The sequence below is a fragment of the Cyclopterus lumpus genome, chromosome 20 (assembly GCF_009769545.1).
Source record: "Cyclopterus lumpus isolate fCycLum1 chromosome 20, fCycLum1.pri, whole genome shotgun sequence".
In the NCBI taxonomy this organism is placed as follows: Eukaryota; Metazoa; Chordata; class Actinopteri; order Perciformes; family Cyclopteridae; genus Cyclopterus; species Cyclopterus lumpus.
In genome coordinates, this window is record NC_046985.1 from 19,038,080 (window position 1) to 19,050,599 (window position 12,520).

A 12,520-nucleotide genomic window follows, 5' to 3' on the forward strand; every position below is an offset into this window, starting at 1 on the left:
CCCCACCGAGCTCCATGTCGACGGCAAAAGCAGGAGGAAGAAAACAAACGGAGCACCGAGGAGAGGGGCCGATGAGGCACGCGAGAGAGGCTGTAGTCACATCCTCTGGACCACAGGAAAGCTAGCGACAATACTACACGCGTTTCCGGTCCCTTACAACACCGGTCATTACAAAGCCGTGGGCTGTGGAGGAGGTTGAGGGTTCTTTTGTTGGGTATTTTGTAATTAAAAGCACATTTCTTATGACTAACATGTGCCATACGTCAGTGACAATGAGCCGCATCTAAAACATAATCAATTGAGGCAAGTGCGACTTAAAATAGGCTTTTATTTTGAAGGCTCCTCTTCTGGTCGGGCTCGAGATAATTTTGCCGGAGAGAGCTGGGTACCAATACCTCGCATCCAATCAGAAAGCGCGCTTTTCTCCTCGCGTGCGCCCCCCCCCCCCAAAAAACATGTTCACGCGCACGCGGTGAGGAAAACGGGCACAGTTATTGTCCACATGACCCTCTGCGGCCGCCGTGGGGACACACTCCGGTTCATAGGAGGTGACTGAGCCGGATATCACTGACCCTCAGTTTGGTAAACACAAGCTTTACGAGGGGGAACAAGTTCCAGGCGCAAACGGGTAATCTGTGTTTTAATTGCCAGTTGACGACAGCCAATCACGTGACGGCTTGGCCCTGTCATTCTTGATGACCGTGTAGTGGGTGTCAATGTGTCAACGTGTGTATTATTTCAACGTGTTTTCTGTGGCCTATATTCATTCCTCATAATTAATATTTAATATGGAAAACTGTGGGTCTTTCCTTCATAAATAATATGATACCTCGGCTGTTTCAATGAATTACAAAACCTTGCTCATATTACAAAAGACACCATGACAACATTGTTTCCCAATCATTTTATTTTTCTGTAGCTCTTGCACTCACTTTATTTACAACATGTATCACATCTTCACCAAAAGTCATACAAAGCAAAAAATAAATAAATCTCAAAATGTTTATGTTGTATTAATTCCACATGAGCAGTGAATAGTCAGAATAGTCAGAAATACATCAATAAAGCATTGAATTATTAGCCATATGTATCTCAGTAGTGTGTAGCACAACACGATTCATTGTGTATAATATAACCTTTCTTTGGAATTGGACAAATTAAGAAGTCTATGGGAGAATGATGATAGTCGAGTAGTGGAATCGTTTAAAAAATCATATCTTGTATCACAAAAATAAAAAATGTATCTGCCTTTCTAACAAATGCAACACAGCCAAAGTTAAACCACTGGGTGTATTTCAGGACTTTCTATTTGCGTAATAATCATGCAAGAGGAGGCATCATGTGAAGCAGCAAGACGAGGAGAAAAGTGGGGATAGAGGAACAAAGACGTGGTGTCATGTAAGAAGAAGAGTGAACATGAGAACGTTTTTACTGTCTCTAATAAAAGCCTGTCCCAAATACCACAACGATTTCTAAAGACCACTATTAGATCATTTATGGTAGTTTAATATTCTAAGAAGAAAAAGAATCCAAGTAAAATGGTTTCAAAAGGGGAAATAAATGACTACCTCGTATAGTTTGACACAATGTGTGAGGTCACAGACAAGGTTGGGAACCACGTCTTCACACCTAACTTGCTGCAGAGGTCAGAGAGACTGGACTGTTCCTCTGGTGCCATCTGCTGGACGGAAGCTGCCAGTGCCTCTGTATGACATCACCGCATACCAGATCAGTTCACAATAATGATCCTTAACCTTTTAAGCCCCAAGCTATTTTCTAGGTTTCTGCTCGAAATATCATACCCAAACTAAAAAGGGTGTATCTCTGCAACCACAAAGGCTATTTGAATAATGTTGGTGTTATAATAAAGGCAACACATGTGGGCTTCTGTTCAGATCTGTACATATTAGTATATATGTTACTGGTTAAGAGTAAATAAAGATGAAAGACAGCACAAGTTGAATTTCCAGGTTCGCTTAGTGGGCTGACTCCTGACAAAATGATGATTATGATATTTTCATAATTCTTTCAGTTGGTGTTTGAGTTGTGTGGAAATGGCTTACTGATTATTGTAGCCCAAGTTCTCTTGTTTAATTTGATGTATAACATCAATATATTTGCTCATGTTTATTGTAAGGTTTTACACAGTCTAACTATGATGTGTAAAACCTTACTGGGGTTTAAACTGTGAATGAAACCGGAGCCTTTCAGCCAAGACGGACACCATCGTTGTGCGTGAGATCCCTGGACGCGGTTTGCATTACGCCCGTTTGTGTGAGGGAGGGTGTGTGTGTGTGGGGGGGAGACAATATAAATGTAAATGAGTAACCAACATTTACATCTTCCTGCGCTGGCTGCACTTGTAGTCCCCTAATGTCTCCCCCGTCTCCCTGTCGTCCCACCCCCTCACATTATTTCCTATTCCCTTTCATTCCTCCTCAGTCCTCTCTACTCACTCACTGTCTTCACCCATCCCTCTCTTCCTTAAGCTTACACCGTCGTCGCCTCCTCCTCCTCCTCCTCCTCCCTCTTCCAGTTCTTGGTTTCATTTCCCCGGCCCCTCCGTCAGCTCCTCTCTATTACGGTTGATTCATTGGAGCACAAGAAGAAACAGCTGCCTATTCATCTTTCCACTGACTGAGAGGAGGAGGAGGAGGAGCAGGAGGAGGAGGAGGAGCAGGAGGAGGAGCAGGAGGAGGAGGAGGAGCAGGAGGAGGAGGAGGAGGAGGAGGAGCAGGAACCACACAGTCACGTCTGCAAGCGTTTTGAGTCGACTCCTCAAAGCCCCACTGAGGTTCAAGCCTGGGCCACCGTCCAGCTTTGAGACAGATATTGATATTGATATTGATATTGTTGACGCTGAAACTGTGCTAATTATCTTATCGTGGCGTGTGAGCTGCTGCCAAGAGACCAGCAGTCGATTTCACTAACATGAGCAATTCAAGCTCTTGAATTTCTGTTTTGAGTTTTCTTATTGCTCTCGAAATACTTCATGCTTTCAAAGTATTGGATTTGTGGGGAAAAACTGGTGATTATTATTATTTTATCCATGCGTCTATGAATACGGACCGATCTGATCCATATACTCTAATGATATCCAGAATGGGCTTTTGTGTTAAATTATCACACAATTCAATTCAATTCAATTCAGTTTATTTTGTATAGCCCAAAATCACAAATTACAAATTTTCCTCAGAGGGCTTTACAATCTGTACACATACGACATCCCTGACCTTTGACCTCACATCGGATCAGGAAAAACTCCCCAAAAATAACCTTTGACAGGGAAAAAAGGGAAGAAACCTTCAGGAGAGCAACAGAGGAGGATCCCTCTCCCCGGATGGACAGATGAACAGATGTCATGTGTAGAGATGAACAGAGTTACAGAGTTACATAAACACATTAACTACATGAAGGACATCATTGAAAGAGGTGACCATGGTGTTTATCACCCCAAAAAGCCTGAAAAGCTGAGAGTAGTTTTCGACTGCTCGTCAAAGTACAAGGGAAGTAGCCTCAATGAACACCTTCTCCCAGGCCCAGACATGATAAACAGCCTGACAGGTGTTCTCATTCGTTTCCGACAGCATCACATTGCTCTGATGTGTGACATAGAAAAGATGTTCCATCAGTTCCATGTCTCAGAGAATGACCGTGACTACCTACGCTTCTTAGGGTGGAAGAACGGCGACCTAAGCACACCTCCCCATGAATTCAGGATGAAGGTCCATCTCTTTGGAGCCGTATCATCACCAGGGTGTGCAAATTATGGATTAAAGCAGCTCGCCAAGGAACACAGTCACACACACCCATTAGGGTCACAGTTCATTGCCAGAGACTTTTATGTAGACAACGGCATCATTAGTGTTGAGTCTGATGAAAAGGCCATTCAAATAGCAAAGGAGGCACGTGAGCTGTGTGCAAACGGAGGTTTACGGCTTCACAAATTTGTGTCCAACAACTGTGCTGTTCTCCAGAGCATCCCCTCAACAGAACATGCCACAGACATCAAAGCAAAGGATCTCAGATTCAATGACACAGCCTTAGAGAGAGCATTGGGAATATACTGGAACATCGAGAGTGACTGTTTCACCTTCAAGGTCTCACCAAAGAAATATATTCATAATGCATTATAGACATGGCTTTGCATTCCTCGTGACCTGTGTCAATACGTACAATCACGTGCCTCGGAAGGCGATTAATGGAATCATATTTTAATAAACACGCTAACGAGTTAGCAGGAAAACGACAACATTGATTGCTCATAGCTCATTTATTGAATGTGAAGTTTGCTGATGAGCTTCAAGGGGAACAATTCATGAAAAACAACCTGAGGACATTTTAATATAGTTTGTAGGAAAGTCAGGCATGTGACTGAGAAAGAGTCAGTATGAAGTATTGCATGCTTGTACACGTTGTACTTTATGCACTGCATGCGTGTACATTTACTCTCAATTCATTCACTCTGTAACCATCGACTGTGATGTCACAGACTGTGACCTCATAAAGTGAGCTCAGTGTTCACTCAGATAGGTTCAAGACTGGCAGCAACACAAGCTGAAGCTTTTCTTGTGAGGAAACGTCTATTAACAACAACTTTAATAACATGAACAACAACTAGAATAATAACATCATGAACAACAACTAGAATAATAACATCATGAACAACAACTCTAATAACATGGAGAACTACAATAATAACATCATGAACAACAACTCTAATAACATGAACAACTAGAATAATAACATCATGAACAACAACTCTAATAACATGGACAATTACAATAATAACATCATGAACAACAACTCTAATAACATGAACAACTAGAATAATAACATCATGAACAACAACTCTAATAACATGGACAATTACAATAATAACATCATGAACAACAACTCTAATAACATGAACAACTAGAATAATAACATCATGAACAACAACTCTAATAACATGGACAATTACAATAATAACATCATGAACAACAACTCTAATAACATGGAAAACTACAATAATAACATCATGAACAACAACTCTAATAACATGGAAAACTACAATAATAACATCATGAACAACAACTCTAATAACATGGAGAACTAGAATAATAACATCATGAACAACAACTCTAATAACATGGAAAACTACAATAAAACCACAAACAACTGAATGGTTTCTCCCCTGTGTGAACAGTTGAGTGTTGTTCTAGATTTTGCTTTTGTCTAAATGTTTTACCACAAACTAAACAACTGTTCAATGTACGGCTCCAGAAGGTCTTTAATGATTCCTTGATGACAGAATGGATAGCGCTCGTATAGGAAGTCATCATCACGTCATAAGAACTCTCTCCCTATAAAACGTTAATATAACTAATATCGCTCCTTCATCAATGAGGAAGTGAGCTGTCACTTTCTTCAGGGGGCGTGGCCAGATTATCCAACTAGACCGAATGATCCTGCGCTGGAGCAGGTTCACATTTTTTGAGGTGTTGCTATGGTGATTTTGCCAAACTTGCTTCGTGGAACCGAAAAGCCTGATTTATGTAATCTCATCCTGAAAATTATCCAGCTAACTACGTTAGCCAGGTACGAGAAATAGGGCCCTGCTCTTTGTAACCGGACTTCCGGTTTGAAAACAGCGTCCAGTAGTTTCCGGTGTCGCTCGTGCTCATCTTTTAAACTAGAAGGTTCCTCCTCGTACTCTGCTGTCGTTCCTTCAAACAGACCAAACATCTCTTCAGTCAGTCGCTGGATGACTAAACATCTCAGCTTTTGGACTTTAGACACTTTCAATAACTCACGGAAACGTTTCCTCGAGACAAACTCGGGTCCGTCTGCTCCCTGTCGGTGTGCGAGATTAACTGGTTTTGAATTAACTGTTTTTTTGTTTACATCCGTGAGGCCGACGTGTTGTAGGAGCGGCCTCTCAGGACCCACGGTGACTAACTAGGAAATACACATTTCCATCGTTTAGCCTCTGTCACGTTCTTTGTATGGTATGTTGTTAAAGACTAAACACGGATGACTTTGCGGTCAAATACACGACCTGTTCGGGAGGCTGTGGTTGGTTCATACGCCGAGGACACGGAGCGAGGACGAGAGTAAAGGACAAAGTAGGTGGCTCTGTTGATGCCTGTTCAATATACGACCAACTTCAATACATACTTGACAGAACGCTCTTGTTGTCAGTCTTATTTGTATGTCATACTTCGTTATCTGACGTCAAGTCGATTTGAGACCACTTTCCGCTTCATACAGTGTGTAAATGAAACACGCAGACCGTAGTTTACACCCAGCTCCTCCGCCGCTGTGGGAAACTGATCCGCTCAGATGAACTTGTGACACAACACTGTGCTTTCTCACATCGCTTATGTTTTATGTTCTACGGACAAACATCTCTATCGTCGTAACGATATTCTACCGGTGCAGCACGCACTCGTCCAGATTAAACATGACTGGTCACTGTCATTGTGTTCCGATAATGACCCACATTGAATAACTACACACAGGAGTTAGTGTGTCTAGAAACATGACGGTGGAGCGGCTTGCTGCAGCATTCAGTTCGGATTTCATCAGCATTAACGAAACGTGATCCATCGTCATGATGAATATATCACGTGTTGACTGGCGACAAAAAAAATATAGAACGACAACAAAATAAAATAATAGTTACGGTTTTCTCAAAGTTTCGAACCTCCATCTCGATCTCGTGCCCTGGTGATCTCTCCCGAACTACCACTGAGCTATTGAGGGTCATAGCCAATCAAGAATACAAAGCATTTCTAATTTACATGAGAAAATGCTTCACAACAATAAAACCTGAACTTGAGTAAATTAGGTATGTAATACCTGCTACCTGCATTAAGGTCGATGTGACAGAAGGAAACGTAGTTATTGATGATGACTATTATGCTGCGTTAGTGATTTATCTACTAATGTCAATGTTAATATGACTACACTAAAATAATACTAACATAATACTAAATTCTCTCTACAGCTCAGTGGTAGTTCAGATGCCGCTCTTGGGTCAAAGGTTTTACATGATCTGCGGTTCGTGCTTTTGTATTAAAAACAATTGTCGCCAGTCAACAAGTGAGCTGATTGGCTCTTAGATTTGACAACAAACACAACGTGTTGTAGAAAAATCCTTTATTTTCTGTGTAGTTTTAATACTTAAAGCGGGATTGTTGGCTGTTACTCTCACGTAGTGCAACAATGTGAGTGTTAATAATAATAATAATAATAATAATATCAATAATAATGTGTTGGATTGTTTATTTATTATCTGTAAATAAAGATATTAAGATAAGCATATTAGACGCTGCAGGGTAAAGGATAAATATAAAGCCATGGATGACTAATAGTCTGCAAATGGCATGGAAAAAGAAAAGTGCACTTTACAATAAATATTTACAAGTGAGATCCAATGAAAGTGAAGGACGATATAAGATTTATAAAAATAAACTGACTTCCATTGCACAGAAGAAGGAATACTAAAATAAAATACTAGAAGATAGTAAAACATAATATTCAAAAGACCTGGAAAGTATAACATATTATCCGAAATAAAGGATACAAATCTGAATTTCCATGTTATTTTATAAACAGCTGTGGACGATTTAAAAAGCATTGATGATGATTTCAATGATTTTTTTGTGGGTGTTGGAACTACTCTGGCCCAAAGAATCCAGAATCATCTGTCATTCAGCTCATTTATCAACCAATCAGAGGGCAGTAAAGGTGTTGTTAGACACAAGCTCCCCTTGTGTCTGACAGACATTAATGACGGTTCATGTCATTAATGAACACTCACTTGTTTTGCTGCTATTCAACAAGTCTGGTTTATTTAGGCAAGGCAAGTTTATTTATAGAGCACAATTCGTACACAAGGCAATTCAAAGTGCTTTACAGCTACATCAAATTACAAAAAGGCAAATAAAATCATTCCATAAAAACATAAAAATAATCATTCATTAATTATATTAAAAGCGAAGAGTGCATATAAAATACTTTCAGTTGTCAAATGGAACTGTTTTCATCCTGGATTTAAACATTGTCAGAGTTGAGGCCTGTCTCACATCTTCTGGAAGAACGTTCCAGATTTTAGCATAAAAGTGAAACGCAGCCTCACCATGTTGAGTCCTGACTCTGGACCAGCAGGAGACCACTCCCTGAGCTTCTCAGAGCCTGAGATGGTTCATATGGCTCTAACATGTGAACCACTCCCTGAGCTTCTCAGAGCCTGAGATGGTTCATATGGCTCTAACATGTGAACCACTCCCTGAGCTTCTCAGAGCCTGAGATGGTTCATATGGCTCTAACATGTGAACCACTCCATGAGCTTCTCAGAGCCTGAGATGGTTCCTATGGCTCTAACATGTGAACCACTCCCTGAGCTTCTCAGAGACCGAGATGGTTCATATGGCTCTAACATGTCACACATGTACTTTGGTGCTAGACCATGAAGACATTTGTACACAAGCAGAGCTGTTTTAAAGTCTATTCTCTGAGCAACAGGAAGCCAGTGCAAAGACCTGAGCACTGGACTAATATGGTGGTATTTCCTGGATCTAGTCAGGACTGGAGCAGCAGCGTTCTGGATGTTCTGCAGCTGTCTTACAGCTCGTTTAGAGCCCAGTGAGCAGGCCGCTACAGTAGTCTAACCTGCTGGAGACAAACACATGGATTAGTCTCTCCAAATCTGGTTTGGACACTATTCCTTTCATTTTGGCAATGTTTTTAGATGGTAAAAAGCTGTTGATGTTATTGATTTAATGTGGCTGTTAAAGTTCATTTCTGAGTCCAATATTACCCCTAGCTTTCTCTTTGTTTCTGTAGGCCACAATACCTTGATCTCCTCACTACTGTGAAAGAAAGACAGCACTCTGGACAGCTCCCCACACTGCAGCAGCTCTCAACAGCTGGATCAGCACCTTGGAGAGCGCCGGGTTGAAACAACCAAGAGGGGTGCGTCCCCTATATTGCTCCAGTGTTACGCTGAATACCTACAGAGACTGTAAACGCAATACCAGATGCCAAGGATGCAATTCAAGATGACACAAATAGGCTAAACACACGCTGCACAGCACCCACATCGGCCATAACAGTGAGGCCGCTCGCACAATAACTACATAACAAGTATGCCATGCAATACGAAGCCGGGTCCACCCGCCTTGCTCTATCTTACCCAACACACAGGGAACTGGCTAGACAACTTTGACCTCACCTTGAATTAGAATGGACCACAATGGTCTTGGCTAAGTGGAACAGGTGCGTGTTAGAGCAAATCATCATTAGCCCCGGCTGAGGCCAATTAGGCCTCCACCTGGTACCGAGGTGCACTCCCCCATTCCCCTCTGCAGCTGAGCCTAACCACGCCCTGCCACCACACTAGGCTTCTTTCCTAAGCCGTGCTGGTGTCCCAGAAGACTACAGACAATGTCCTGCTTTAATGCGGGAGCTCAGTCTTGCCAGTGTTTCTCAGTGACGTGCCCTGTTTCCAGTCTCTAAACTTCCCCACAGCCTCCATGGATGGTTCCCTGAGCGGTTTAGCTTGGCTGTACTTCTTAACATCTTAACATCAATGAGTGATACAAAGTCAAGGCTCTCCTGGCAAAAAGCGCTTATCTCGAGCCTTCAGCTTTTGTAGAAAGTTGGACGCTTGGTTATAAAAGTCGTACAAGCAAGGTTTATTTTGCCCCTACTTTCTGACAGCTTCACATCTTTAAAAGGTTCAGCCTTCTCCAAACATTTCCAACCAGCTGTCTTTTTGACTGTCAAAACATCGATGCTTTGGTGGAAGTGGAGACTTGATTCTGAGTGTCGTGTCTCGTGTCTGCAGCTTGAGAGACGGACCGTGAAGTTCACACAGGATGTCTTTTTGCTTGACAGCCAAATCTTCCAAAACTCTTGAGTTGGTTTGGCGTTTACGAAGCCCTTTGTATGTTTGCCTCTTGAAATCAGAGCAGCGAAATCTCTCCATTCATCGTCTTTCTTATCATAGCTACTGGAGTCCCATCTGATGGTGAAAATATGATCACATCTTTTAATATTTGCACGTTGAGCTCAGCCGCTGCTTCCTGAAGCTCATTTCTGGTTGACTGGTGATGGAATGAGTATAACTTTGAAATAAAGGACAAAGTGATTACAGCCAGACACCTCTCTGATTGCCAGTGCACAGACTGCATGTTCCAAAAGTCGTGAGTCAATTAGTCCACTGGTTTTCCTGGTGAGCTCCATCGGTGACGCTGCTTTTGAGCCCTTCATCCCTTCCTGCATTATGTAGATTCCCCTCCATAGAGCTATAAATAGATCCATCATTGAACCCCATTAGTAGGCTCCACTATATCCAGGAAAACATCTACATCCCATATAGCATACATAATTAGATAGGGACACCAGTGAGCCGGGCTCTCATCCTTTGGGATACTTTGGCCAGTTAATACTGTGCAGACATGGTCTGATTTGTGTATATTTTGTATATATTTCTCCTGCATTTACATGAGCGGCTTAGGCTATTTATTTGATGGCCTTTCCTTTGCCACTGTGTACGTGGTTCTAAAGGATATTCTTGTTTTCTGTAAGTAAGTAAGAAATAAAAAAGTGAAGCTGTCACTGTGGCTTTTTCTATTGACCTTGTGTGGGTCGGCTGTCCCTGTGTTTCTTTTTTTGTCCTCCTTGAATCTGTGCCACTAATTCCACTCTTTCACGAGGTATACATGGAGTCGCCTTTCTGAGAGCCATTCTTTGCTTGCCGACACACTCCACACCCTAACTTTACAGTCTTGACGGCGAGTCAAGCATTGTGATCTTTCCATTCGCTTTGTTGTCCAACCAACAAATTGTAAATGGACATGTTAATAAAACAATTTTAGGCAACAACATTGTGGTAATAACCAGTTGATCACAGTAGCCCCGCCCTAAAGCACACCTTGCTTTGTGGTCTATTTTAAATAGATGATTGGAGTTCCATTCATACATTGTCATATTCATGTAATGTGTTTATGTAACTTTGTAAATGCTGTTCATCTGTACACATGACATCTATTGCTTCTGTCCATCAGGGAGAGGGATCCTCCTCTGTTGCTCTCCTGAAGGTTTCTTCCCTTTTTTCCCTGTCAAAGGTTATTTTTGGGGAGTTTTTCCTGATCCGATGTGAGGTCAAAGGTCAGGGATGTCGTATGTGTACAGATTGTAAAGCCCTCTGAGGCAAATTTGTAATTTGTGATATTGTGCTATACAAAATAAACTGAATTGAATTTAATTGAAAATTAAATGGACCATAATGTACTAAATACACATCATGCTGTATAGAAGAAAACTTGAAATTAGAGATTGAGACCATAAACTCATAGACTTCTATACAACCAGAGGAGTCGCCCCCTGGTGGTCAGGAGAGAGAATGCAGCTTTAACACATGAAGCATAGACTTCTATACAACCAGAGGAGTCGCCCCCTGGTGGTCAGTAGAGAGAATGCAGCTTTAACACATGAAGCATAGACTTCTATACAACCAGAGGAGTCGCCCCCTGGTGGTCAGGAGAGAGAATGCAGCTTTAACACATGAAGCATAGACTTCTATACAACCAGAGGAGTCGCCCCCTGGTGGTAAGGAGAGAGAATGCAGCTTTAACACATGAAGCATAGACTTCTATACAACCAGAGGAGTCGCCCCCTGGTGGTCAGTAGAGAGAATGCAGCTTTAACACATGAAGCATAGACTTCTATACAACCAGAGGAGTCGCCCCCTGGTGGTCAGGAGAGAGAATGCAGCTTTAAGACATGAAGCATAGACTTCTATACAACCAGAGGAGTCGCCCCCTGGTGGTCAGGAGAGAGAATGCAGCTTTAACACATGAAACATAGACTTCTATACAACCAGAGGAGTCGCCCCCTGGTGGTCAGGAGAGAGAATGCAGCTTTAACACATGAAGCATAGACTTCTATACAACCAGAGGAGTCGACCCCACGTGGTCAGGAGAGAGAATGCAGCTTTAACACATGAAGCATAGACTTCTATACAACCAGAGGAGTCGCCCCCTGGTGGTCAGGAGAGTGAATGCAGCTTTAAGACATGAAGCATAGACTTCTATACAACCAGAGGAGTCGCCCCCTGGTGGTCAGTAGAGAGAATGCAGCTTTAACACATGAAGCATAGACTTCTATACAACCAGAGGAGTCGCCCCCTGGTGGTCAGGAGAGAGAATGCAGCTTTAACACATGAAGCATAGACTTCTATACAACCAAAGGAGTCGCCCCCTGGTGGTAAGGAGAGAGAATGCAGCTTTAACACATGAAGCATAGACTTCTATACAACCAGAGGAGTCGCCCCCTGGTGGTCAGTAGAGAGAATGCAGCTTTAACACATGAAGCATAGACTTCTATACAACCAGAGGAGTCGCCCCCTGGTGGTCAGGAGAGAGAATGCAGCTTTAACACATGAAGCATAGACTTCTATACAACCAGAGGAGTCGCCCCCTGGTGGTCAGGAGAGAGAATGCAGCTTTAAGACATGAAGCATATACTT

At 42.2% G+C, this 12,520-nt stretch overlaps 1 long non-coding RNA gene across 1 annotated transcript; it reads left to right on the forward strand.

Moving 5' to 3' along the window:
• Positions 1 to 5,526: 5,526 nt before the first annotated feature.
• On the forward strand, positions 5,527 to 10,632 carry LOC117749809. Its single transcript, XR_004611738.1, has 2 exons — positions 5,527 to 6,107; positions 8,833 to 10,632. It is a non-coding gene; the product is annotated as an uncharacterized LOC117749809 (long non-coding RNA).
• The last annotated feature ends 1,888 nt before the right edge of the window (positions 10,633 to 12,520 follow it).